Source organism: Oryctolagus cuniculus, chromosome 7, assembly GCF_964237555.1.
Source record: "Oryctolagus cuniculus chromosome 7, mOryCun1.1, whole genome shotgun sequence".
Classification (NCBI taxonomy): domain Eukaryota; kingdom Metazoa; phylum Chordata; class Mammalia; order Lagomorpha; family Leporidae; genus Oryctolagus; species Oryctolagus cuniculus.
In genome coordinates, this window is record NC_091438.1 from 49,834,002 (window position 1) to 49,857,307 (window position 23,306).

Consider the following 23,306-nt stretch of genomic DNA (forward strand, 5'->3'; position numbering starts at 1 on the left):
CACCCAAGAGAAGAAAATACAACTTCACCAAAAAGCATGTACAGATATTATTAGCAACGTTATTTATAATAGCTAACAGTGGCAATAACTCATATGTTTATTAGCTGTGAAGAGACAATATGTGATACACTCATATAAGGGATTATTATTTATCATAAAAGGTGTAAAATACTGATACATGCTAAATATGTGTAAAGCAGGGAAACTTCATGGGGAAAAGCAAGACAGAACAGAAAAGACCACAAATTATCTATTTCCACTGATGTTAAATGCCTAAGATTGACAAATTCTGAGGTAGAAAATAGATTAATAATTGCTTAGAGGGGCTGGCACTGTGGTGCAGTGAGTTAAAGCCCTGGCCTAAAGTGCTGGCATCCCATATGAGTGCTGGTTCAAGACCTGGCTACTCCACTTCCGACCCAGCTCTCTGCTATGGCCTGGGATAGCAGTAGAAGATGGCCCAAGTCCTTGGGCCCCTGCACCCACGTGGGAGACCCAGAGGAAGCTCCTGGATCCTGGCTGCAGATTGGTACAGCTCCGGCTGTTGTGGCCATCTGGGGAGTGAACCAACAGATGGAAGACCTCTCTCTCTCTCTGTGTGTCTACCTCTTTTTGTAACTCTGTCTTTCAAAGAAATAAAATAAATCTTTAAAAAAATAGTTGCCTAGAGTTGAAGACATTCATAAGAATGATAAGTGATTGCTCGGTGGACGTGTGGCTTCATGTTTGGGTGATGAAAATGTTCTAAATAATTGGCTCAGTGAAAAGAACACAATGCATGTGAGATTCCGATATGTGAAATGCTCAGCACAGGCATTGATCAGACTGGGACCACACTTGTCAAAAGATACTAGACAGAGAGTGAGCTCTGTTATAACTGCAGCTGTAATGTTCTTGTTTTTCTCAAATTAAGGAATTTTCCAGAACACTAAACATTATCCAGTTGCTGACCTCACTAGAGAACCCTGTTTTCCAGTAAGCTTCCTCAGGGCACCCTTGACCTCCTTGTTCCTCAGGCTGTAGATGATGGGGTTCAACATGGGGGTCACAACACAGAAGAGCACAGAGACCAGGATGTCCATGTCCAGCGAGGAGCCATCGCGGGGCCTGTCATAGTTGAAGTTGGCTGTTCCAAAGAAGACCACCACCACAGTGAGGTGGGATGCACAGGTCGAGAAGGCCTTGCTCCTGCCCTGAGCAGAGGGAATCTGAAGGATGGCAGAGACGATGCGTATGTAGGACACGGCCGTGAAGAGGCAGGGGCTCAGGCCGATGGTGGCGCTGGCCACGTGCAGCACAGACTCATTGACAGAGGTGTCTGAGCAGGAGAGCCTCAGGAGCAAGGGGATGTCACAGAGGAAGTGGCTGATGTGGTTGGGCCCACACAGAGTGAGGCTGTCAGCACGGTGTGCGTCACAGAGTTCACCAGCCCACACATCCAGGATGCAGTCACCAAGCAAACACAGACCTTCGCACTCATGAGAACTGGGTATTGGAGAGGGCGGCAAATGGCCACGTAGCGGTCATAAGCCATAGCAGCCAACAAGACACCTTCGGTGCCAGCACATGTCACGAGGAAGAACATCTGGGAAAGGCAGCCCTCGTAGGAGATGGTCTTCTTTTCCCGGAAGAAGTTCACGAGCATGACTGGAACAGTGGTAGAAGTGTAGCAGATGTCCAAGAAGCTCAGCTGAGGAAATAATACATTGGAGTATGGAGAGCAGGACTGAGCCTAGTCGAATTTCCCAGAAAAGTTATCAGATAAATGACCAAGAATACCAGGAAGAATGGCCTTTGTAATACAATGGTTGGGAAAGCTACGTAAATTAATTTAGTGGTGACCACAATTTGACTTTTCATTTCCTTGAATTCTTTCCAACTATAATGAAAGTTGAGAAATAAATAAAAGAAATAGATAAGTGGACAAACCTGGGAATAAGTGACTAACTCTCGCCCATGCTTTGTTTATTGGATTAGGAGACAAATCTTCTAGGTATTTACTCTTTTACCTCTATCTTCTGATGAAGAGGCAGGACTATTCATGAGCTAGAAGGAGAATTCTGGGAATAAGGTGAGGTTTTCCTGGAATAGCACTGTCCCCTCTTTTCTTTCCCAATAAGGCTCTTTCCAGTCTGTCATGGTGATGTTGAAGGTGGGTCACAGCTGATACTGCAATGCTAATGTTATAATAAGCCGAGAGTTAATTAAGGTAACAGTGTGGCTGACAATATGGCTGCCTTTTCTGGGATACTTGCCCAACCTGTAGATTCTGAGTTATTAATGATATGGAAAGTCCTTGAGACTTTGTGGGACATCAGGGTTCTGCTCACATTTAGCTGTCTGCCTACTCTAACATTCCCCCTGAAGGAATCTGGACACTTAAATCTTATAAGAGGAAGCAGAATGAGGGAGAGCCTTCTGTAACTTCTTTAGGCTGAGATGGAATGTAGGTCCTTCCTTTCCAAGGAGTCAAGATTGCCTTGCCTTGGCTCAACAGAGCCAAGAGTCCCTTTCTGCTCAGATGAGCGTTGGATTTTAATGAATGATAGGAGTCCTGTATCTAAGTCCCACAGGCAGATAGATACTGCCATCAGGCTATTTATTGATAGTCATTGTGTGGTATCCCCTCAGGGTCATCGTATTGGCGTGGATCTGTTGAAGCTTCTGTTATACTTGTGTAGCCACTCAGCCTCCTTGTAAATGGCTTGAATATTTACTTCAGCTTGACCTGAGGTATTAACCCAAGTGCAACAGGATGAGTTGATAACTGCATAAACTCCTTCTTGCTTGGCTAATAAAAAGTTTAGAGTTCTCTAATTATTCCATATTGGCTAGGGAATCCAAGAGATCTGAATTTTATCAGGGCCATTGGCCATGTTATATGCAATGACCTCAGCAATTTTGTTAGCAAGTTTCAGATGTGTTTGTGATATGTAAAGCCTTCCCATGGGTTGAAGCTGCAGTAGTTTCAGTAGCCTTAGCCATCATGAATCCAGACTCTTCTCTGGGGAGAGGGAGTCTTGGTGTCATTGAAAAGTGTGATTTCTCTTGGAAAAAGTTACCCCAGTGTGTAAGCACCCATAAAGTGGACATTGTCTATACACTGGTAAGCAAGAATCAATTCAGAGAAGAGCATTGTTAATGTAGAAGCCCTTTTGCAGAGGGTTTATACAGAGCCAAGGGTGGCCTGAGGGAGTACAGAGAGCAGTTGGTGAGACTTGTCATAGTTAGCTAAGCTTCTAGAGGGAATGGAGTGCAGTTGCATTCATGGGCCCCAATTCTGTAAGGGGGTACTTACATGTCTGTCTGGTGGTCTTCAAGATATAGGTGGCTTTTCCTGAAAAGGATGTCTTCCTTTCTATCTTCTGCAGTAGTTTTCTAGTTTCTCTCTGTTGTGGCTTCTTTTGGGGTCCTTTGACAAGTCTGGAAATGCATGAGTCAAATTGGGTTGACAATTAGAGAGTGGGTTATTATACTGCTTCAATAAGAAACTTGAGAAGTCTTCCATGTAGGGGATTGGTATTTGTAGAGAGGCCTGTTAAGGCCTGGAAAGAGCCTATTTTTGCTGTATGGGTCTCATTTTAGCAAGGAGGGCATCCAAGATCATTACATGGGAGACTGGTGGTAGATTTATGGAAAGATTCTCTTTCTGGAGTGTTAAGTCTAAAACATAACCAGGAGCTTGCAAAGGTTGGGCTTCCTAAATCTTAATTTAAATCAGGGTTTCATTTAAGGTCTTTGTTGTTTTATGTGAGCTGAGAGTGTATTCCAATAAGATATCTACCCTGGATTGGATTTTTGGGTCTAGCACGGTTTATCCAGAAGCTGGTGAGGTTCTCCCTGTGTGCTATAGTACAGAAGACATTGACTGAAAGATTAAATCTCTATTAGTCTCCTTGTGCATAAATCAGGATCCCAAAATGTAGACTGTAAAGAGGAGCCCCATGGTGAGTTTTTCTTTACAGTAAGCTGTTTAAGAAATATAAGAATGAATATAACCCTACCATTCAACCCAGCCATCCCACTCCTTGGAATTTACCCAAAGGAAATGAAATTTGCAAACAAACAAGCTGTCTGCACATTAATGTTTATTGCAGCTCAATTCACAATAGCTAAGACCTGGAACCAACCCAAATGCCCATCAACAGTAGACTGGATAAAAAAATTATGGGACATGTACTCTATAGAATACTATACAGCAGTCAAAAACAATGAAACCCAGTCATTTGCAACAAGATGGAGGAATTTGGAAAACATCATGCTGAGTGAATTAAGCCAGTCCCAAAGGGACAAATATCATATGTTCTCCCTGATTGGCGACAACTAACTGAGCACCAAAGGGGAAACCTGTTGAAGTGAAATGGACACTATGAGAAACAGTGACTTGATCAGCTCTTGTCCTGACGGTTGATGTACAATGTAATACTTTATCCATTTTAGTATTTTTTTTGTTCTAGTACCATTGGTTGAACTCTGTAATTAACACACAATTATTCATAGGTGTTTAAATTTTAACTGAAAAGTGATCCCTGTTAGGAACTTGGAAAATATTATGTTGAGTAAAATAAGTCAATCCAAAGGGACAAATACCACATGTTCTCCCTTATAGGTGACAACTAACTGAGCACCAAAAAGGAAACCTGTTAAAGTGAAATATGAACACTATGAGAAACGGTGACTTGATCAGCCCTCGCCCTGACTGTTGATGAACAACTTAATATGTTATCCCTCTTAGTATTTTTTTGTTTGTTTGTTCTACTTAATATTTTTGGTTGAATACTGTAATCAATACACAATTATTCTTAAGTGCTGAAACTTAACTGAAAAGTGATCACTGTTAAATATAAGAGTGGGAATAAGAGAGGGAAGAGATGTGCAATTTGGGACATGCTCAAGATGACTTACCTCAAATGGTAGAGTTAAAAACATACCAGGGGATTCCAATTCAATCCCATCAAGGTGGCATGTACCAATGCCATCTCACTAGTCCCAGTGATAATTTCTGTTCACAATTGATCATAATGATAGGACTAAGAACCAAAGGGATCACATAAACAAGAAAAGTGTCTGCAAATACTAGCTGATAGAATGAAAAAGGGAGAGAATGATCCAACATGGGAAGTGAGATACACAGCAGACCCATAGAATGGCAGATGTCCTAAACAGCACTCTGGCCTCAGAATCAGCCCTTAAGGCGTTTGGATGTGGCTGAAAAGCCCATGAGAGTATTTCAGGCATGGAAAACCAAGACACTCTGGCAAAAAAAAAAAAAAAAAAAAAAAAACTAAATGAAAGATCTCCACGAGTGAGATCCCAGTGGAAAGAACGGGTCATCAAAGAAGGAGGTACCTTTCTCTGAAGGGAGGAGAGAACTTCCACTTTGACCATGGCCTTGTCTAAATATGATCAGAGTCGGTGAACTCAGGGGGCTTCCATAGCCTTGGCAGCTCATGACAAGAGCCTAGGGTGATTACTGAGGCCATAAACAAGAGTGTCAATTTGTTAAGTCAACAACAGGAGTCACTGTGCACTTACTCCTCATGTAGGATCTCTGTCCTTAATGTGCTGTACATTGAGATTTAATGCTATAACTAGTACTCAAACAGTATTTTTCACTTTATGTTTCTCTGTGGGAGCAAACTGTTGAAATCTTTACTTAATGTATGCTAAACTGATCTTCTGTATATAAAGAGAAACAAAAATGAATCTTGATGTGAATGGAAGGGGAGAAGGAGTGGGAAAGGGGAGGGTTGCAGGTGGGAGGGACGTTATGGGGGGGGGAAGCCATTGAAATCCATAAGCTGTACTTTGGAAATTTATATTCATTAAATAAAAGTTAAAAAAAAAGAAATATAAGAAGGGGAAGTAAGCAGGAACGGGTATAGCTTTAAAAAATTAAGTTAGGAGGGGCTTTCCTCTGGGAAAACAAATCAACACTAGGGCAAGAATTATGAGGGTTCCTACTAAGAGACAAACACCTAGAATGGGAGAAGCAGTGATGCCGAAGGTGATGCTTAGTCAATCTGTTGTATTAACATCTAGATTACAAATAGGCTAAATAAACAGCAGGGTGCAATAGCAATGTGACAGGGAGGCTAAATAAATGAGAGCTAAAGCACCACTTATATCAAGGAGTTGTTACTTATCTCGAATCTTCTAGAACAGAACCTTTAGTCCTTCCAGTGGAGTTGCAGTGTGTGCAGGAGCTAAAGTCTCCCTGAAGTCCAGTGGCCTTTCCTCAGGTAGGTCATGGGACCGAGCTTAACCCTGGAAAGGTGTACCCAGCCAGGGACTCCTTGGAGCTCAACTACTTCCATCTTTGTCGCTCCCCCTCTTCGTGGAGGAACGACACAGGACCCTGCGCTGTTCTTTTGTCTGCTCGGCCCTCCCCGGGTTTGCTGCTGGTTCTTCCCGGGTTGGCTACCATCCCTTCCACCTCCGTGGAAGGGCGGTTCCCCCTGCCACTTTCCCCACTTCCGCGGGGGAGCGGCACACCGCCGGCCGGCTCTCTCGGGGGCTGCACAGGTGTTCCTTCAGATAGATGTTCCCCTTAGATGTTCCTGGTACATGTTGTCTCTCTCCTCCTTTATAGTCCTCTTCCTCCAATCCCAACTCTGCTACCCACATGCCAAGTACGCTGCTCTCCTCCAATCAGGAGCAGGTTCTACAGTTTATTGGTTGAACTGGAGGCAGCTGTGTAGAAGCTGCTTCTCCCTTCTCAGCGCCATATTGTGGGAGAGCAAATGCATAGAATAAGTCTTAATTCCAGTAACTTAGTCTAGTCCGGGTTGCTCCCCACAATCTTGTGTTCAGTTAGTCAAAAAGTGAGCCTTCCTTCCAGGTGTTAAGCAAAAGTCTCAGACACTGCTTGAGGCAGGAACTCGTGGGTATGTATTGGGATGATAAGATCTAATTTCCATAATCAGGTAGGCTTTCTGGACCTGCCCTCAATTAATAATACACTGGAGACAGTTATGGGTCTCAGAACCAGATAGAAAGTCCAAGGTGAGGGAAGGTTTTTCATAGGTCACCTCATCAGGCCCGAGTTGTAATTTGTCCTTTGGGGTGATTTTTGTTCTAAGGAGAGTTATAAGTAATAGTATTAACCAAGTTTCTGAGGTCTCTTGGCAAAGTTTAGCTAGCGTCATCTTACAATTGATTTGCCCTTTCAAACTTTCCTGAACACTGAGGTATCCAAGCAGATGGAAGGGGATAAGTGATTCCCACCGCAAGGGCAACCTGTTGCCTGTACTTCACTGTAAAGCATGGCCCATTATTACTTTATAAGGAAGTAGGAAGTCTAATATGAGGAATGATTTTCTTTAGAAGGGCTTTTGTTAGTTCCTGTGTCAGCTCAGTTCCAGTATAGAAGGCTGTTATCCACCCATTAAATGTATCTATAAAAACTAGGAAGCACTTAAACCCATGTGAACAGTGTATTTGAGTAAGTCAGTTTGCTAGTCTTCCACTGGATGTGTTCCTCATCTCTGAATTTGTTGATTTGTTGGAGTAAGGCAGGGGTCTAAGGTCTGCCTCCAAGTTTCTTTTTTCTTTTTGTTACAGAGGCCACATGCCCTGACTTGTCTGATAGCATATTTTAGGCCCTTTCCTTTATTTTTTACATCATTATTTTAACTTATTTAATTCTTATGATAATCTTTAAAAATTTTTAAGGTATACAAATTTAATGTATTTCTAATGTATGTATTTCTAATGTAGATTCAGGAGCATAGTGACATTTCTCACCCTACCCTCCCTTCCACTCATGCTTCCACCCTTCTTCCTCCTCCCTCTCCTATCTCCATTCTTTTTTTTTTTCTTTTTAAAAATTTTATTTATTGTTTTATTTGCATGTATTTTTTAAAATTTATTTGAAAGACAGAGTTACAGAGAGAGGTAGAAACAGAGAGAGAGGTCTTCTATCCGCTGATTCACTCCCCAGATGGCAATGGCTGGAGCTGCGCCAATCTGGAGCCAGGATCCAGGAGCTTCCTCCGGGTCTCCACGTGGGTGCAGGGGCCCAAGGACTTGGGCCATTTTCCACTGCTTTCTCAGGCCATAGCAGAGAGTTGGATTGGAAGAGGAACAGCCAGAACTAGAACCAGCACCCATATGGGTGCTGGCACTTCAGGCCAGGGCTTTAACCCACTGTGCCACAGTGCCAGCCCCTGCATGTATTTTGTAAATGCAACTTTAGGAACATATTAATTCCTCCCATAGTACCCACTGCCTCCTCTTCCCTCTCCTGTTCCCAGACTTGTTTTTTACAAACATCTATTTTCGTTTAACTTTATACACAGAAGATTAAGTCTATTCTAAGTAAAGAGTTCAAAGAAAAAGAAGGACAAAAAGACAAAAAAAATTAACGAAGAAAAACTGTTCCTCAGTAGTTTCCACAATGGCTGTTCAAAGTCATTGCATCTCGAAGGTGATTTTGCCTTTTTTTCTTTAGGAACTTAATTATCTCCAAAGAGATAATAAAAGATGATACATCTTAGACTTAATTTTCACTTACAGGACATTAGAGTATCCTCCATTTAATACATTAAAATGAAGTAATTATTTGAGAATAAGTTCTACTTTTAAGTCTCATAATACAGCTCTTTGAGGAAAGATGTCCTGCATAGAAAGTTAGTGCACAGTGATTCCTGTTGTTAATTTAACAATCAACACTCTTATGTATGACATCAGTGATCACCCATTGCTCTTGAAATGAGCTGCCTAGGCTAGGGAAGCCTTTTAGATCCACAAACTCCATCAGTATTTTGACAAGGCCATAAGCAAAGTGGAAGTTTGCTCCTCCCCCCTCCTTTGATGTCCACTTCTTTCCACTGGGGTCTCACCCACAGAGGTCCTTTATATAGGACAGTTTTTTGCACAGTGTCTTAGCTTTCTATGCCTGAAATGCTCTCCTGGACCTTTCAGTCAGACCAGAATGCCTTAAGGGCTGATGCTGAGGTCAGAGTGTTACTTAAGATGATTGTCATTCTGTGAGTCTGCTGTATGAACTGCTTCCCATGTTGGAGCTTTCAGTCCTTTCTAATTCTATCCATTATTATTACTGAATATTTGGTTCTATTTATATGATCACTTTAATACTTGATCCTATCTATATGATCACTTTAACAATTAATCCTATCCACATGATCTCCATAATACTGAAAATGCTATTTTTACTACCTAGCTTAATGGGATTTAGGGTCCCATGGCAGGTTTCCAAACTGTACCCTTAGAAGTAAATCCGTAGAAATGTATGCAGAACTCTACAGCTTTATGGTTACAAACTTTATACATTTCACAGTTACAACTTTAGGTTCATGGTAATTCTTCCTTCCATGCCTGCCCTCCCCCCCCCCCACACTCTCACCCCCTTTCTCTTACATATCTTATTCACATTCTTTTTACTAAGATCTATTTTTACTTAACTTCATATACATATGGTTAACTATATGTTAGGAGTTCATTGATTAGTATGAAAGAAAAAAAGAAAAGTAAAATAAGATAAAAGAAAAGAAAAAAAAACCTGTTCATTAACAGTCAAGAGCTGTTCAAAGTCATTGCTTCTCAAAGTGACAATTTCACTTCTACAGGTTCTCTTTTAGATGCTCTATTAGTTATCACAGATCCTCATTCTTAATTTTTACAAAGGTCTATTGCCAGTTTACTTTGTAATCATAAGATTAAACCTACACTAAGTAAAGAGTTCAACAAATAGTACGAATGAAAAAAGCATTGTTACTCAACAGGCAAGACAGCTAAAAACAATCATTGAGTCTCAAAATGTAAATTTCACTCATATAAATTACTCTATTAGTTACCACAGATCAGAGAAAATGTATGGTATTTGTCTTTTTGTGACTGGCTTATTTCACTAAGTATAATGGTTTCCAGTTGCATCCATTTTGTTGCATAAGACAGGATTGCATTTTTTAAACACTTGGTAGTATTCCATAATGTATATATCCCATAATTTCTTTATTCAGTTTTCAGTTGATGGACTTGGTTGATTCCATATCTTTGCTATTGTGAATTGAGCTGCAATGAACATGGGGGTACAGATCACTCTTTCATATGCTGATCTCATTTCATTTGGGTAAATTCCCAGGAGTGGAATAGTTGGTTCATATGGTAGGTCTATTCATATTTCTGAGTTATTTCCATTCTGTCTTCAACAGTGGTTGCACAAGTGTACATTCCCACCAACCATGGATAAGGATATTTTTCCCCCACATCCTCACCAGCATTTTTGTTTGTTTACTTCAGTATGAAAGCCATTCTAACTGGGTGAAGTGAAACCTCATTGTGTTTTTGATTTGCATTTCCCTGATGACTAGTGATCCTGAGCATTTTTTCATGTGTCTATTGGCCATTTCAATTTCCTCTTTTGCAAAATGCCTGTTTAAGTCCTTTACCCGTTTCTAATCTGGGTTGTTTGTTTCCTTGTTGTTGATTTTCTTAAGCTGTTTATAGATTCTTGATATTAATCCTTTATCAGTTGCATAGTTTGCAAATATATTCTCCCATTCTGTCAGTTGCCTCTTTACTTTGCTGAGTGTTTCCTTTGCAGTGCAGAAGTCTCTCAGCTGGATGCAATCCCATTTGTCAATTTTGACTTTGATTGCCTGTGCTTCTGAGGTCTTTTCCAAGAAGTCTTTGCCTATGACAATGTCTTGCAGAATTTCCCTAAAGTTTTCTAGTAATTTGATGGTATCTGGTCGTAGATTTAGGTCTTTGATCCACTTTGAGTGGGTTTTTGTGTAAGGTATAAGGTAGTGGTCTTGTTTCATACTTCTGCATGTGGAGATTCAGTTTTCCCAGTATCATTTGTTGAAGAGACTGCTCTGCTCCAGGGATTGATTTTAGATCCTTTGTCAAGGATTAGTTGGTTGCAGATGTGTGGGTTTCTTTCTGAAGTTTCTATTCTGTTCCATTGTTCTGCACATCTATTTTTGTGCCATTGCCAAGCTGTTTTGATTATAACTGCCTTACAGTTGTGTCTTGAAATCTTGCTTTGTTTTTGTTGTTTAGTATTTCTTTAGCTATTCAGAGTCCCTTTATTTACATATGAATTTTAGCATTGATTTTTCTAGATCTGAAAAGAATGTCATTGGTATTTTGATTGGGATTGTATTGAATCTGTAAATTGCTTTCAATAGTATGGGCATTTTGATGATATTAATTCTTCCAATGCACAGACATGGAAGACTTTTCCATATTTTTGGTGTCTTCTATTTATTCTTTAATGTTTTTTAATTTTCATCATAGAGATATTTGATTTCTTCAGTTAGATTTATTCCAAAGTATTTAATTTGTTTTGTAGCTATGGTGAATTATATTGATCTTAGACATTCTTTCTTGCACTTGTTATTGTCTGTGTATACAAGGGCTATTGATTGATTTTTGTGTGTTGATTTATATATTGCTACTTTACCAAACTTTTTATAAGTTCCAATAGTCTTAGTGGAGTCTTTGCTTCTCCTATATATAGAATCATGTCATCTGCAAACAGAGATTATTTGACATCCTCCTTTTCAATTTGTATCCTTTTGATTTATTTTTCTGGCCTAATGGCTCTGGCTCAAACTTCCAGGACTATATTAAATTGCAATGGTGAGAGTGGGCATCATTGCCTGGTTCCAGATCTTAGTGTAATGCTTCTAACTATTCCCCATTCAATAAGATGCTAGCTGTGTGTTTTTCATAAATTGCCTTGATTGTGTTGAGGAATGTTCCTTCTGTACACAATTTGATTAAGGTTTCCATCAGGAAACTATGTGTAATTTGTCAAATGCTTTCTCTGCATCTATTGAGATAATCTTACTTTTTCTTCAGTTTCTTTATGCGATGTATCACATTTATTGGTTTGTGAATGTTGAGCCATCTCCGCATACCAAGGATAAACCCCATTTGGTCCAGGTGAACGATCTTTCTGATGTGTTATTGGATTCAGTTGGTTAATATTTTGTTGAGAATTTTTGGATCTATGTTCATCAGGGATATTGATCTATAGTTCTCTTTCTCTGTTGTACCTTTTTCTTGCTTAGGAATCAAGGTGATGCAGCCTTCATAAAAGGAGTTTGGGCCGGCGCCACGGCTCACTAGGCTAATCCTCCGCCTAGTGGCGCCGGCACACCAGGTTCTAGTCCCGGTTGGGGCGCCGAATTCTGTCCCGGTTGCCCCTCTTCCAGGCCAGCTCTCTGCTGTGGCCAGGGAGTGCAGTGGAGGATGGCCCAGGTGCTTGGGCCCTGCACCCCATGGGAGACCAGGAAAAGCACCTGGCTCCTGGCTCCTGCCATCGGATCAGCGCGGTGCGCCGGCCGCAGCGCGCTGGCCACGGCGGCCATTGGAGGGTGAACCAACGGCAAAGGAAGACCTTTCTCCCTGTCTCTCTCTCTCACTGTCCACTCTGCCTGTCAAAAAAATAAATAAATAAAAATTAAAAAAAAAAAGGAGTTTGGGAGGTTTCCATCCTTTTCAATTGTTTTGAATCACTTAAGAAGAATTGGAATTAGTTATTCTTTAAATGTCTGGTTGAATTCAGCTCTGAAGCCATTTGCTCCTGGGCTTTTCTTTGTTGGGATGGTTTTTATTAGTGGTTCAATTTCTGTCTTGGTTGTTGGTCTGTTTAGATTTTCTATGTCTTCATGACTTCATGTTGGTAGATTGTATGTGTCTAGGAATCTGTCCATTTCTTCTATGTTTCTCAGTTTGTTGACATACAGATCTTTGCTTAATTCCTGATGATTCTTTTTATTGCCGTGGTATCTGCTGTTACATTTACTTTTCATCTCTGATTTTATTGATATGGGTCTTCTCTCTCCTTGTTTTGGTTAGTTGTGCCTATGGTGTATTAATTTGGTTAATTTTTTTTCTCAAAAAACCAGCTTTCATTTCACTTATCTTTTGTATTTTTGTTTCAATTTTGTTTTGTTTCTTCACTAATTTTAATTTTATTTGTTTCCTCCTAATAATTTTGGATATAGTTTGTTGTTGTTTTTCTTTTTAAAGATTTGTTTATTTGAAAGGCAAAGTTACACACACACACACTCAGAGAGAGAGAGAGAGAGAGAGAGTCTTCCATCTGCTGTTACACTCCCCAAATGGCTGCAACATCTGGAGCTAGGCTGATCTGATCTGAAGCGAGGAGCCAGGAGCTTATCTTGGTTTCCCGCATGGGTGCAGGGGCCCAAGGACTTGGACCATCATCTACTGCTTTCCCAAGCCATAGCAGAGAGCTGAATTGGAAGTGGAGTAGCTGGGACTCAAACCAGTACCCAAATATGTTGCCACCACAGCAGGCAGTGGCTTTACCCAGTACACCAAAGCACAGGCCCCTGTTGTTTTTTTAGGTCCTTGAGATGGTTCACTGATAGCTCATTTATTTGGTACCTTTCCAATTTCTTCATGTAGGCACCAATTGCTATAAACTTACTGCCTATCACTGCTTTTGCTATACCCCATAAGTTTTGATATAATGTATTGTCTTCATTCGTTTCCAGAAATGTTTTGATTTCTCTTTTGATTTCTTCTGTGACCTACTGTTCATTCAGGAGCATGTTGTTCAGCATCCACGTGTTTGCATTTTATGGAGAATTTTGAGGTATTGACTTCCAGCTTTATTCCATCATAGTCTGAGAAGATGTATGGTATGATTTCAATTTTTTTGAATTTTCTGACTTGCTTTATGGCCTAGTATGTGGTCTACCCTAGAGAAAATTCCATAAACTGATGAGAAGAATGCCACTGTGAGGTGAAGGGTTCCGTAGATATCCATTAGGTCCATTTGGTCTATAGTATTGATTAGCTCTGTTGTTTCCTTGCTAATTTTCTGTCTGGTTGATCTGTCCATTGCTGAAAGTGGGGTATTGAATTCCCCCTATTATTACTGCATTGGAGTCTGTGTCTCTCTTTAGATCCATTAACATTTCTTTTAAATGGGGAGGTGTCCAGTGATTAGGTGCATACACATTTATTATAGTCATATCTTCCTGTTGAATTGATTCCTTCATCATTACATAGTGCCCTTCTTTGTCTCTCATAACAGTTGTTGTGTGAAATTATATTTTGTCTGATAATAGGATAGCTACACCAGCTCTTCTTTGATATCTGTTAGCATGGAATATCATTTTCCATTCTTTCACTTTCAGTCTGCATGTATCTTTGTTGGTGAGATGTGTTTCTTATAGGCAACAAATAGATGGGTTTTGTTTTTGAATCCATTCAGCCAGTCTGAATCTTTTAACTTGAGAGTCGAGGCTATTTGCCTTCAAGGTGACTATTGATAAGTAATGACTTGGCCCTGCCATTTTTCCATAAATACTACCATTGTTTACTTTGGATTTCTTTTGTACTTCTATTGGGGAATTTTCTGCCTTCTCATTCTTTCATCATGATGGCTATCTTTCTGTGTTTTTAGCATCTTTTGTAAGGTTGGAATAGTGTTGACAAATTCTTTCAATTTCTATCTTTATTTCACCTTCATTCATAAATGCAAGCTTTGAGGGTACAGTATTCTGAGTTGACAGTTTTTTTTCTTTTAAGACTTGGACTATATCTCACCATTCTCTTCTAGCCTGTAGGGTTTCTGATGAGAAGTCAGCTGTAAGACTAATTGGAGATCCTCTGAAATTAATCTGACATTTCTCTTACACATTTTAGAACCTTTTCTTTACATTTTACTGTGGGGAGTTTGATACAATGTGTTGTGGTAAAGATCTTTTCTGGTCATGTCTGTTAGGAGTTCTATGTGCTTTCTCTAGTTGGACATCTGTTTCTTTCTCCAAACTGGGGAAGTTAATTATTTCAGTAAATAGACTTTCTTGTCTATTCTCTCTTTCCATACCTTCAGGAACTCCTAAAACCCATATGCTGGGTCATTTGATGGTATCCCATAAATCTCCAGCACTGGTTTTAAGTTTTCCATTTTCTTCTTGTTGTTTTTGGTCTTACTGTAGTATTTTCAAAGATTTATATTCTAATTCGGTTATTGTTTCTTCTGCCTTACCAAGTCTGCTGTTAAGACTCTCCACTGCATTTTTTATTTGATTTATTAATTTCATTATTTCAAATATTTCATTTTGACTTCTCTTCAAAATCTCGATTTCACAGGAAAAATTTTCACTCATGTCACATACAGTTTCCTTTAGTTCGTAGATTTGCTTCTGATTGCTTTTGAGTATTCCTATTATTTATTTTTTGAATTATATTTCTGAAATTTCATTGATCTCTTCATCTTAACATTCTAATATTAAAATGCTGTTGTGTCCTTTGGGGGGTCATGATGTCTTCCTTATTGTTGTTTCTTGAATTTCTGCTTTTATTTTTAAGCATTTGTGGAGTTAATTGTTGTTTTTTCACTCTGATGTTTTTTATCTTTGAGCTGTGTCTCTGTAGCTTAGTAGAATATTTGTGCTTTCAATAAATAACAAGAGGTATGTGGGGGTATGTTCAGTGAGCTCTAGTCAGTGCTGCAGGGTAGAGTGAGTATCCAGGGTAGCACCCAAGTTGGAGGTGGTGGCTCTCCTCATGAACAGAAAGGGAAGATGGTCATGTCTGTTGGTGTGATCACTCCATCACCTCCTCTTCTTCAAGCTGAGCAAGGCCCAGGTGTTAGACCCCAGTGCGTTCAATACACATCCGTGCACATGATCTGCGCAGTCCTCCCTTTGAGCGTGGTTCCAGCTGCTGTGCGCTTTCCTGGCAACCAAGGTGTTCCAAGAGTATGGCTCTGCACCCAGAGCTTGCCCAGAACCCAGCTATACCCTGTCCCCTCTCATGCAGTCAGTGTTTTCACAGTTGCAGCACCCAGGTCTCCCATGGTCAAGGGGTGCAAGAGAGTCTACTCTCTTCCACTAGCCTGTCCTATCCACAGATACTGAGGAGTTCCCAGAGCCACTGCCCTGTGTTTCACCTGGTCAGATGGAGTTCAGTTCCCCCAGCTAGACTCAGACTCAGTGGGGAACAGAGATTATTCCCCCTGGTAAAATCCCTGTGTCAGACACGTGCACTATACCCACTGGCCACAGCCCTACCCCTCTCATAATTGCACTGGGCAGGTACAAGAGACCCTACGGCCTGTACTTTCCTTTGGTGGGCTGGCTCTCCCTCCCTGCCTCTTGCTGGGTGGGCTAAGTGGAGCTGGTGTTTTTGCCCTGATAACTAGGTGGGGGCAGACCCCACAAGTTGTTTCAAACTGCTATGGTTTCCCCTGCTGATAGTCCCCTTTAGCTGCTGTATGTACATGGAAGAGCCGGAGCAGCTGCTCCTGTTTGTGTCCAAAATAGCTTCCACCTTTTCACAGCTAGCCACAGGGCACTGGTATGGAGCGAAAAGAAGTGCAGAGAGAGAGACATGCTGCTTCCCTCTCCTCCCCACTCCCAGTCAGCAGTTGCCCAGCTTCCTTGAGGGTCAGGGCTGGACTCAAACAAGGTGCAGTCTACTAGACTCTCCTTCCAGCTATATCAACAGTAGTGAGGGCCAGTGAAATCTGACCTCCCCTTGCCAGCCAGTGCGAGCTGATGAGTTCTTTGTTGTGTTCGTTCTCTGTGCTCTATGCTCATTGCTGCATGTCTGTGCCTTCCCCTTAGCTCTAGGCCATTTCCACTGCTTTCATAAGACCTCCCAGTGCAGTTTCCCCTGCAATTTTTCCCTGAGAGTGTACCTTCTCCACTTTTTTTCCTGCTAAGTTCACAGAGCCTAGAGCAGACCTCCCTGTCACTATTTCACCATCTTTCTTCCCCCTCCTCCAACTCTGTTTTTAAAATTTTTCTAATTTCTTCATCTTTTTTTTTTTTGGTCTGAATAAAAAAGTTCAAGTGATTTGTCTTCTGGCTCAAATATCCTTTTTTTCTGACTCACCAAGTCTGTTATTACAGCTTTCAGCTGCATTTTTTTTATTTGACCTATTGAATTCTTCATTTCTAATTTTTCATTTTGATTTCTCTTTAAAATTTCAATTTCATGGGAAAATTTTTCATTCATGTCATATATGGATTTTTTTATTCATGAATATGCTTCTCATTTCTTCTGAATAATCCTATGATTAATCTTGTGAATTCCATTTCAAGCATTTCATCAATCTCTTCATCTTCACATTCTAATATTGAAATATTGTTGTGTTCCTTTGGAGAGGATCATATTGTCTTCTTTACTCTTGTTGCTTATATATCTTCATTTATTTTTAGGCATCTGTGGAGATAGTTGTTGGTTTTTCCCTCTGGTGGCTTTTATCTTTGAACTATGCATCTGTGGCTTAGTATAGTGTCTACTCTTTCAGTGAATATCCAGAGATGTGTGCTGGGTGTGGCTAGGGAACTTTAGTCAGTGCTCCAGGGTGGGGTGAGTATCCAGGGTGACACCCAAGTTGGGGGTGGTAGATATTCTGTTGTTAAAAGAAAGGGTGGGAGCATAGTCACCTCTGTTGGCATAACCACTCCCTCTCCTCCTGTCTTCCAAGGTTATCAATGCCTGGGTGTTAGCCCTCAGTGAATACAATACTGTGCAGTCCTCAGTGTGAGCATGGACCTTGCTACAGTGACTCACCCCAGGCAATCAGGGAGCTCTGGGCATGTGAAGCCACACACAGTGATTGCCCAGAGACCCAGCTACATTCCCACAGTCTCATCACACAGGGCTCCCACAGTCATGGGGTGCAGAGGATCCTCTCTGCCCCACTAGACTGTTCCATCCATGGAGAGGCTGAAACGTTTCCAGAGCCAACTGCCTGCAAGTACTCTGCCTAGGCAGTTTGAGCCCTGGAGCCTGTGAATGTTAATCGGCTGGGGGCATCTCACAGTTCTACACGAGTGCCCAACCAGGCTCAGTCAGCGGGAAATGTGGATATTTCCCTCTGTTAAAATCCCTGGATCATACACACGCACAATAGCTGCCGGCCACAGCCCCACTTATTTCACAATCACGCCTTCACCTCACTGTTTGCCAGATGGGTACATATAAGAGTCTCTGCAGCTGGTACTGATATTGGAATGGCTCCTTCTCCCTGCGCATTGCTGGGTGTGTGCACCCAACTTGCTGCAGGTGCCTCTGCTGAGAAGATGATGTCTTATCTCTGCCAGTTGTTGGGCATGTGCACAAGAGCTGCTGCACCTGTTACCTACTTATATCCAAAATGGCACCCACCTTCTCTCAGCTGGTTGCCAGACACTGTTGTAGGGGGATGTGGAGAGCGAAACGTGCCCATTTAGTTCCGCTGTGGTTAACAGGCACCCTGTTCCCTTCAGGGCTACAGGCTGGACTCAAAGATAGTGAAGTCTTCCTAGTCTTTCCCTGCAGCTGTATCACCAGTGGCATGGGCTGCTGCAGTCTGATCTCACCTTGCTCTCCAAAGCTGCACTTTCTCCAGCTCTAGGCTGCTGGGGTCGTGTGTTGTGTCCATGCTCGTTGCCACATGTCTGCACCTTCCACACAGATCTGCAGCATCTCTCCTCCCTCAGGATCTCCACTACAGTTTCCTCTCCCAATGTCCCCTGAGAATACACTTTTTTTAAAAAAATATTTTCCCCTATCCTGAAACAATCCACCCTTTCCTTATTCCACCATCTTGGAATCTCCAAGCCTTTTCTTTAGAAACCTTGGTTGTAAAAGAGGTCAAGGCCCCCCACCTTGTAGGGTGAAACATGAATCCCTTGACAACTTTCCATAGGCAGTCCTGGAGGAGTGATGTCTGATCATTTAATCACCATCTCCCATACTTTAATAGAAATCCTCTTGTTCTGGCTCATAATTGTTTCTTTGTAGTGTAGTGTGATGTGGTATCTGATTAGAAATATCTAACTAAGGCAGAAATGCCCTCGGAAGGGGAATTTTTAAGGCTACCTTTTTTGCCACCCTGTTGACAAAATTTTTTACTTTGATGATGTATAAATCTCCTTTTTGGTGTGCCTGGCAATGGACCACAGAAATATCTATGGGTACCTAGATAACTTGCAAGATACTTGAAATCTCTGAGTAATGTCATATAGGGGAGTTTTGAGCCATCAGCAGTGCCCTTTCTTTCCAACTGGCTGCATAGATGTGCAAAACCATGAAAGTACAGGAAGTCAGGATAGGCAGTGATCTGTTTTCTTTTACCTAAAAGAGGAGCTCAATTAAAGCAATTAATACAGCCTTTAGAGTTGAAGGGTAAAGGTGCAAGAATTGAGCCTCAGTTATCTGTTGGATGCTCACTATTGGGTATCAGCTATTTTGACACCTTCTTTGATAAAACTATTGCCATCAGTAAATCAGACTTCCTTGGAGTTTTTAAAGGGGGAATCTTTTAAATCTGCTCTGCTGTTCTGTCAACACATGAGCTAATCAATTTATTCTCTTCCTTATTTGGCATGAGGGTTGCTGGATTTAGGATTTGGCAGACTTTTAAAGGTTACTTCTGGGGAAACTAGAGGGAGGGCTTGATATTTGGTCCGACATCTTCCATCAGCCATCAGTGATCTTTTATCTCTAGAACTACTTACAGGTGGTGAGGTGTCTGGACCTCCATAGGTTAGCCTAGAGTAAGCTTAGAAGCTGCTTCTACCAGCAGGGCAGTAGCTGCTACTGTTCAGAGATGTTGTTAACAGCTGGCAGTGAGAGGATCCAGTTGTTTAGAGAAAGAGGCCACAGGTCAGGAAAGCTCTCCTAGTTTTGGGGTCAGTACCCAAAACCAACTCTTTGTCTTTCAGCCACATAGAGTGTGAAGGGATTTTCTAGATTAGGAAGGCATAATGTAGTTGTGGTTAAAGCTAGTTTGATTGTGTTCCAGTGCACTGCAACAGCTCAATGTCAGGCCTTTTATAACCTCACAAAGGGGTTTTGCCAGGATTCCAAATCCTAAAATACAGAATCTACAAAAACTGGCCATTTGAAGGAGAACCTAAGCGGTTCCCTGGTGGCCAGTCACTCATTTAAAATAACCTCACAAAAACGAGTATAGCTTCCTAGGATTAGAGTATCTCCTAAACATTTGTTCTCTTGTTGAGTGGTTTGGGACTTTGATGAAAAGACTCAATACTGACTTCCAAGAAGTTTGAAACCTGAATGACATTTTTGAGGCCCTTTTGAAGGGAACCACAGCTAAGGCTGTCAGCAACATATTGTAGGATGGCTCCAGTCTGGAATTTAAGTTAACTTAGCAACTTAGCAAGAACATTTCCATAAAGATGAGGACAGTCTCTAAATCCTTGAGGAAAGGCTATTAAAATATATTCTTGTGTTATATTGGTGGATGGGTTTGTCCATTCAGAAGCAAATTGGTGTTGGGAGTCTGGGTAAAGGGGAATGCAGAGGAAAGCATAGAAAACATCCTTTAAGTCTAAGACCAAAGCAGGTGGTGTCCTCAGGTATCCAGGCTAGGATAGTAAAAGTGTTTGGAACAGTGGGGTAAAAGGGAATTAAAGCCTAACTTATGGACACAAGATTTTCAACATATGATATGCTCCATTTGTTTTTAGGCAGAAAGAATGAGAATATTACAAGGGATGGACTTGGCACCCCATGGGAGACCAGGAGAAGCACCTGGCTCCTGCCATCGGATCAGCGCAGTGCGCCGGCCACAGCACGCCGGCCGCGGCGGCCATTGGAGGGTGAACCAACGGCAAAGGAAGACCTTTCTCTCTGTCTCTCTCTCTCACTGTCCACTCTGCCTGTCAAAAAAAATCCCATTAGCAAGTAATTTATCATTTAGGGGTCAATTTCCCCATTTGGCCTTAGGTTTTAAGGGATATTAGGATTGATGGGGAAATTAGTGACATCTTTTAAAGGGATCTTGTTAGGGATAGCATGGGTGACTCACTCAGGAATGTCCTGATCCCAGACCTGAGTTTTTACTTCACATTGAACCTCAACAGGGAGGTTTTTGAGGCAAGGTGCTGTCTTGGCTAAAGGGTTAGAAAATAACGAATTTCTGCCAAGCAGAGATGTCAGACATTCTGGCATCATCAGAAACTGGTGAGAGTCCAAAACATTTTCTATTTGACAGGCAAGATGAAATATCAGGAACAAGGCTTACCACAGATTCTCATCATGGTGGAACTTCAGAGAACAGAGGTCCTGTGTGGGAAATCAAAACAGAAAAAGTGGCTGCCTCCCAATGACGAAATCAGTGTTCTTACCTGCAGCACCAAGGTCACTCAGGGCTCCAGAGTGAGACAGTTATATGAGCCACCTACGTTCCTAAGCCCCTTCAGTCCTCAGACAGGGATCAGACAGGGACTTAAGGGAACCAAGAGTCTTCTCTCTCCTTTGGAGTTAAAGGCAATCCTGTTTCCAGTGTCCCTCTTGTCATCCAGGACATGGGTGGGGTGGCCCTTTTAAGTGAGGACATTATTTGCACCAATGTCCTAGCTTACCACATCTGAAACATCCTCCCTGGGTTTTCTTACCCATGTTGAAATGCCCTTCAGGGTGGCCATGGGGTTTCAGGGCGCTGGTTACAGCAGTTGCTTTGTGGAGCATGCTGCTTGAACTGCTGCTTCCTGAAGCCGCTCTCCCTTCATCTTGCCTCCATTATTAAATATCCCCAAAGCTATAGCTCGTATCTGTGCATGGGAGTTTAGGGTCAAACTACTTACTTTTGAAGTCTTCTCCAAAAATCTGGGGCTGATTGATGAAATAGGTACTGAGCAAGACCTGTAACTCAGAAGTGCTGGGATCCATTAGTATGTTTCTTTAAGTCCACTCACTATGAGTTGTCCCTGTAATAGTGCTAGATTTTCTTCATTATAATGGGTCCACTTGCCTAATTTTGTCACAATTTATAGATTTGATAATACGTTTTTTCATGCCAGCCACCATGCAGGTGACCACATGTTGTCAACATCCTGGTTCATAATGACCTCTTTGATAGTTTCAGGTAGGGTCTGTTGTTGGAAACACTGTAGCTCCCACAGCATTTTCGTCAAATTGGTGAGCTGCCAAGAATTCAGCATTGGCTTCAGCCTCAGCCCAGATTTACTATTTCTCCTCTGGAGTGAAACAGGAGGATATAACAATATGTAAGTCAGCCCAAGTTAGAATAAAAGCTAAAGTCAAGGTCTGAAATTCTTCACTTAAATGGGATCCTCTGAGTATCTCCCCAGCTTTTGTTCTCATTGGTTTAAATCAGAATTGGAGCAAAGGACTTGTACTCTTATTATCTTGGTGTCTTCATTGACTACTTCCTGCAAAGTGCAGAGTCTATTTACATCTGTATGAGAGTAGGTGCCACTGAATGACCCCAGATGGACTGTCCTTTGGCAGAGGAGAATAGACTGGATTATAGGATGGAGGTTGGGGGCTGATGAGGTTGAACAAGAATAAGAACTTGAGAGAGCAGAAGACTTATCATTCCCTATTGGAAATCCTGGCAACAAGGCAGGCTGAAGTGAGGTAGTTGGACCCTTGGTGGTAGAAGGTCACTTAATAACATGTCATTTATAAAATCCACTTATTGTTCCTTGGAACCTGGTATCTCTAGAGGAGTGTGAACATAATAGAGCTAACAATGTCCCTTTGAGGGTTGGTTTTGGAAGAGAGCCATGAAGATATGCACACAGGAATTTTTGACTAGTTCTTCTGTCTTGTACAGGGTCCCATTTATTGGCCAGGTTTCCCCATATTCTAATTTATGTTATGGCTAAGGGATGTAAGAAAGAAAAGATAAGCTTTTTCTTTTGGAGGCTATCTGGGTCAAGAGTCCTACTTAGACAAAATACAACCTAGGTTGGAGTCTTTGAGGGTGAACAGGAATTCCCATATCAGGGTATTCAAAGAAAATCTTCTTACCCTGTAAAAAGAGACAGAGGAGGACTAAACCCTTAATTACTTCCCTCATGTAGGGTAGAAATAGCTATCAAATGGGTGTTCCCATTCAGGATACCCTCCCTGAGAGTGTCCAGTTCCTTGACATCCCAAAGGAAATGCTGCTTTCAATCTACATTATTGCAATCTGGGGGTCCTGGGGGTCTGTTATGCTGAAAGACCTGATAGGCACAATAACAGATTAATAAATCTGGAACGTCATAGTGGATCCCTCAGGACATGGCATCCATGTTTTCCCCACTAAGGCGGGATAAATCTTTGAGATACAAAAGAAGCTCTCTAGGTTAGATAATTTGGATTATCACCTCTAATTTATGTTTTTTTCCCAAATAAACCTTTTATTTAAGGGATACAAAATTTATAAGTACAACTTTAGGAATATAGTGATTCTTCCCACCATATCTGCCCTCCTACCCACACTCATACCCTTCATCCCCCTCCCTCTCCCAATCACAGTCCCATTCTCCATTAAGATTCATTTTTAATTAACTTTATACATAGAAAACCAACTC

At 41.5% G+C, this 23,306-nt stretch overlaps 1 long non-coding RNA gene and 1 pseudogene across 1 annotated transcript in view; one reads left to right on the forward strand and one right to left on the reverse strand.

The window, feature by feature from the left end:
* LOC103350079 (protein lin-28 homolog A) overlaps positions 1-23,306 on the forward strand; it is a 51,437-nt gene that overhangs the window by 8,417 nt on the left and 19,714 nt on the right. Inside the window, exons 2-3 of the long non-coding RNA XR_011390479.1 lie at positions 1,978-2,071; positions 20,448-21,989. This is a non-coding gene — a long non-coding RNA (protein lin-28 homolog A). The remainder of the gene's footprint in view (positions 1-1,977; positions 2,072-20,447; positions 21,990-23,306) is intronic.
* Positions 936-18,394, reverse strand: LOC138850357 (olfactory receptor 5J3-like; annotated as a pseudogene).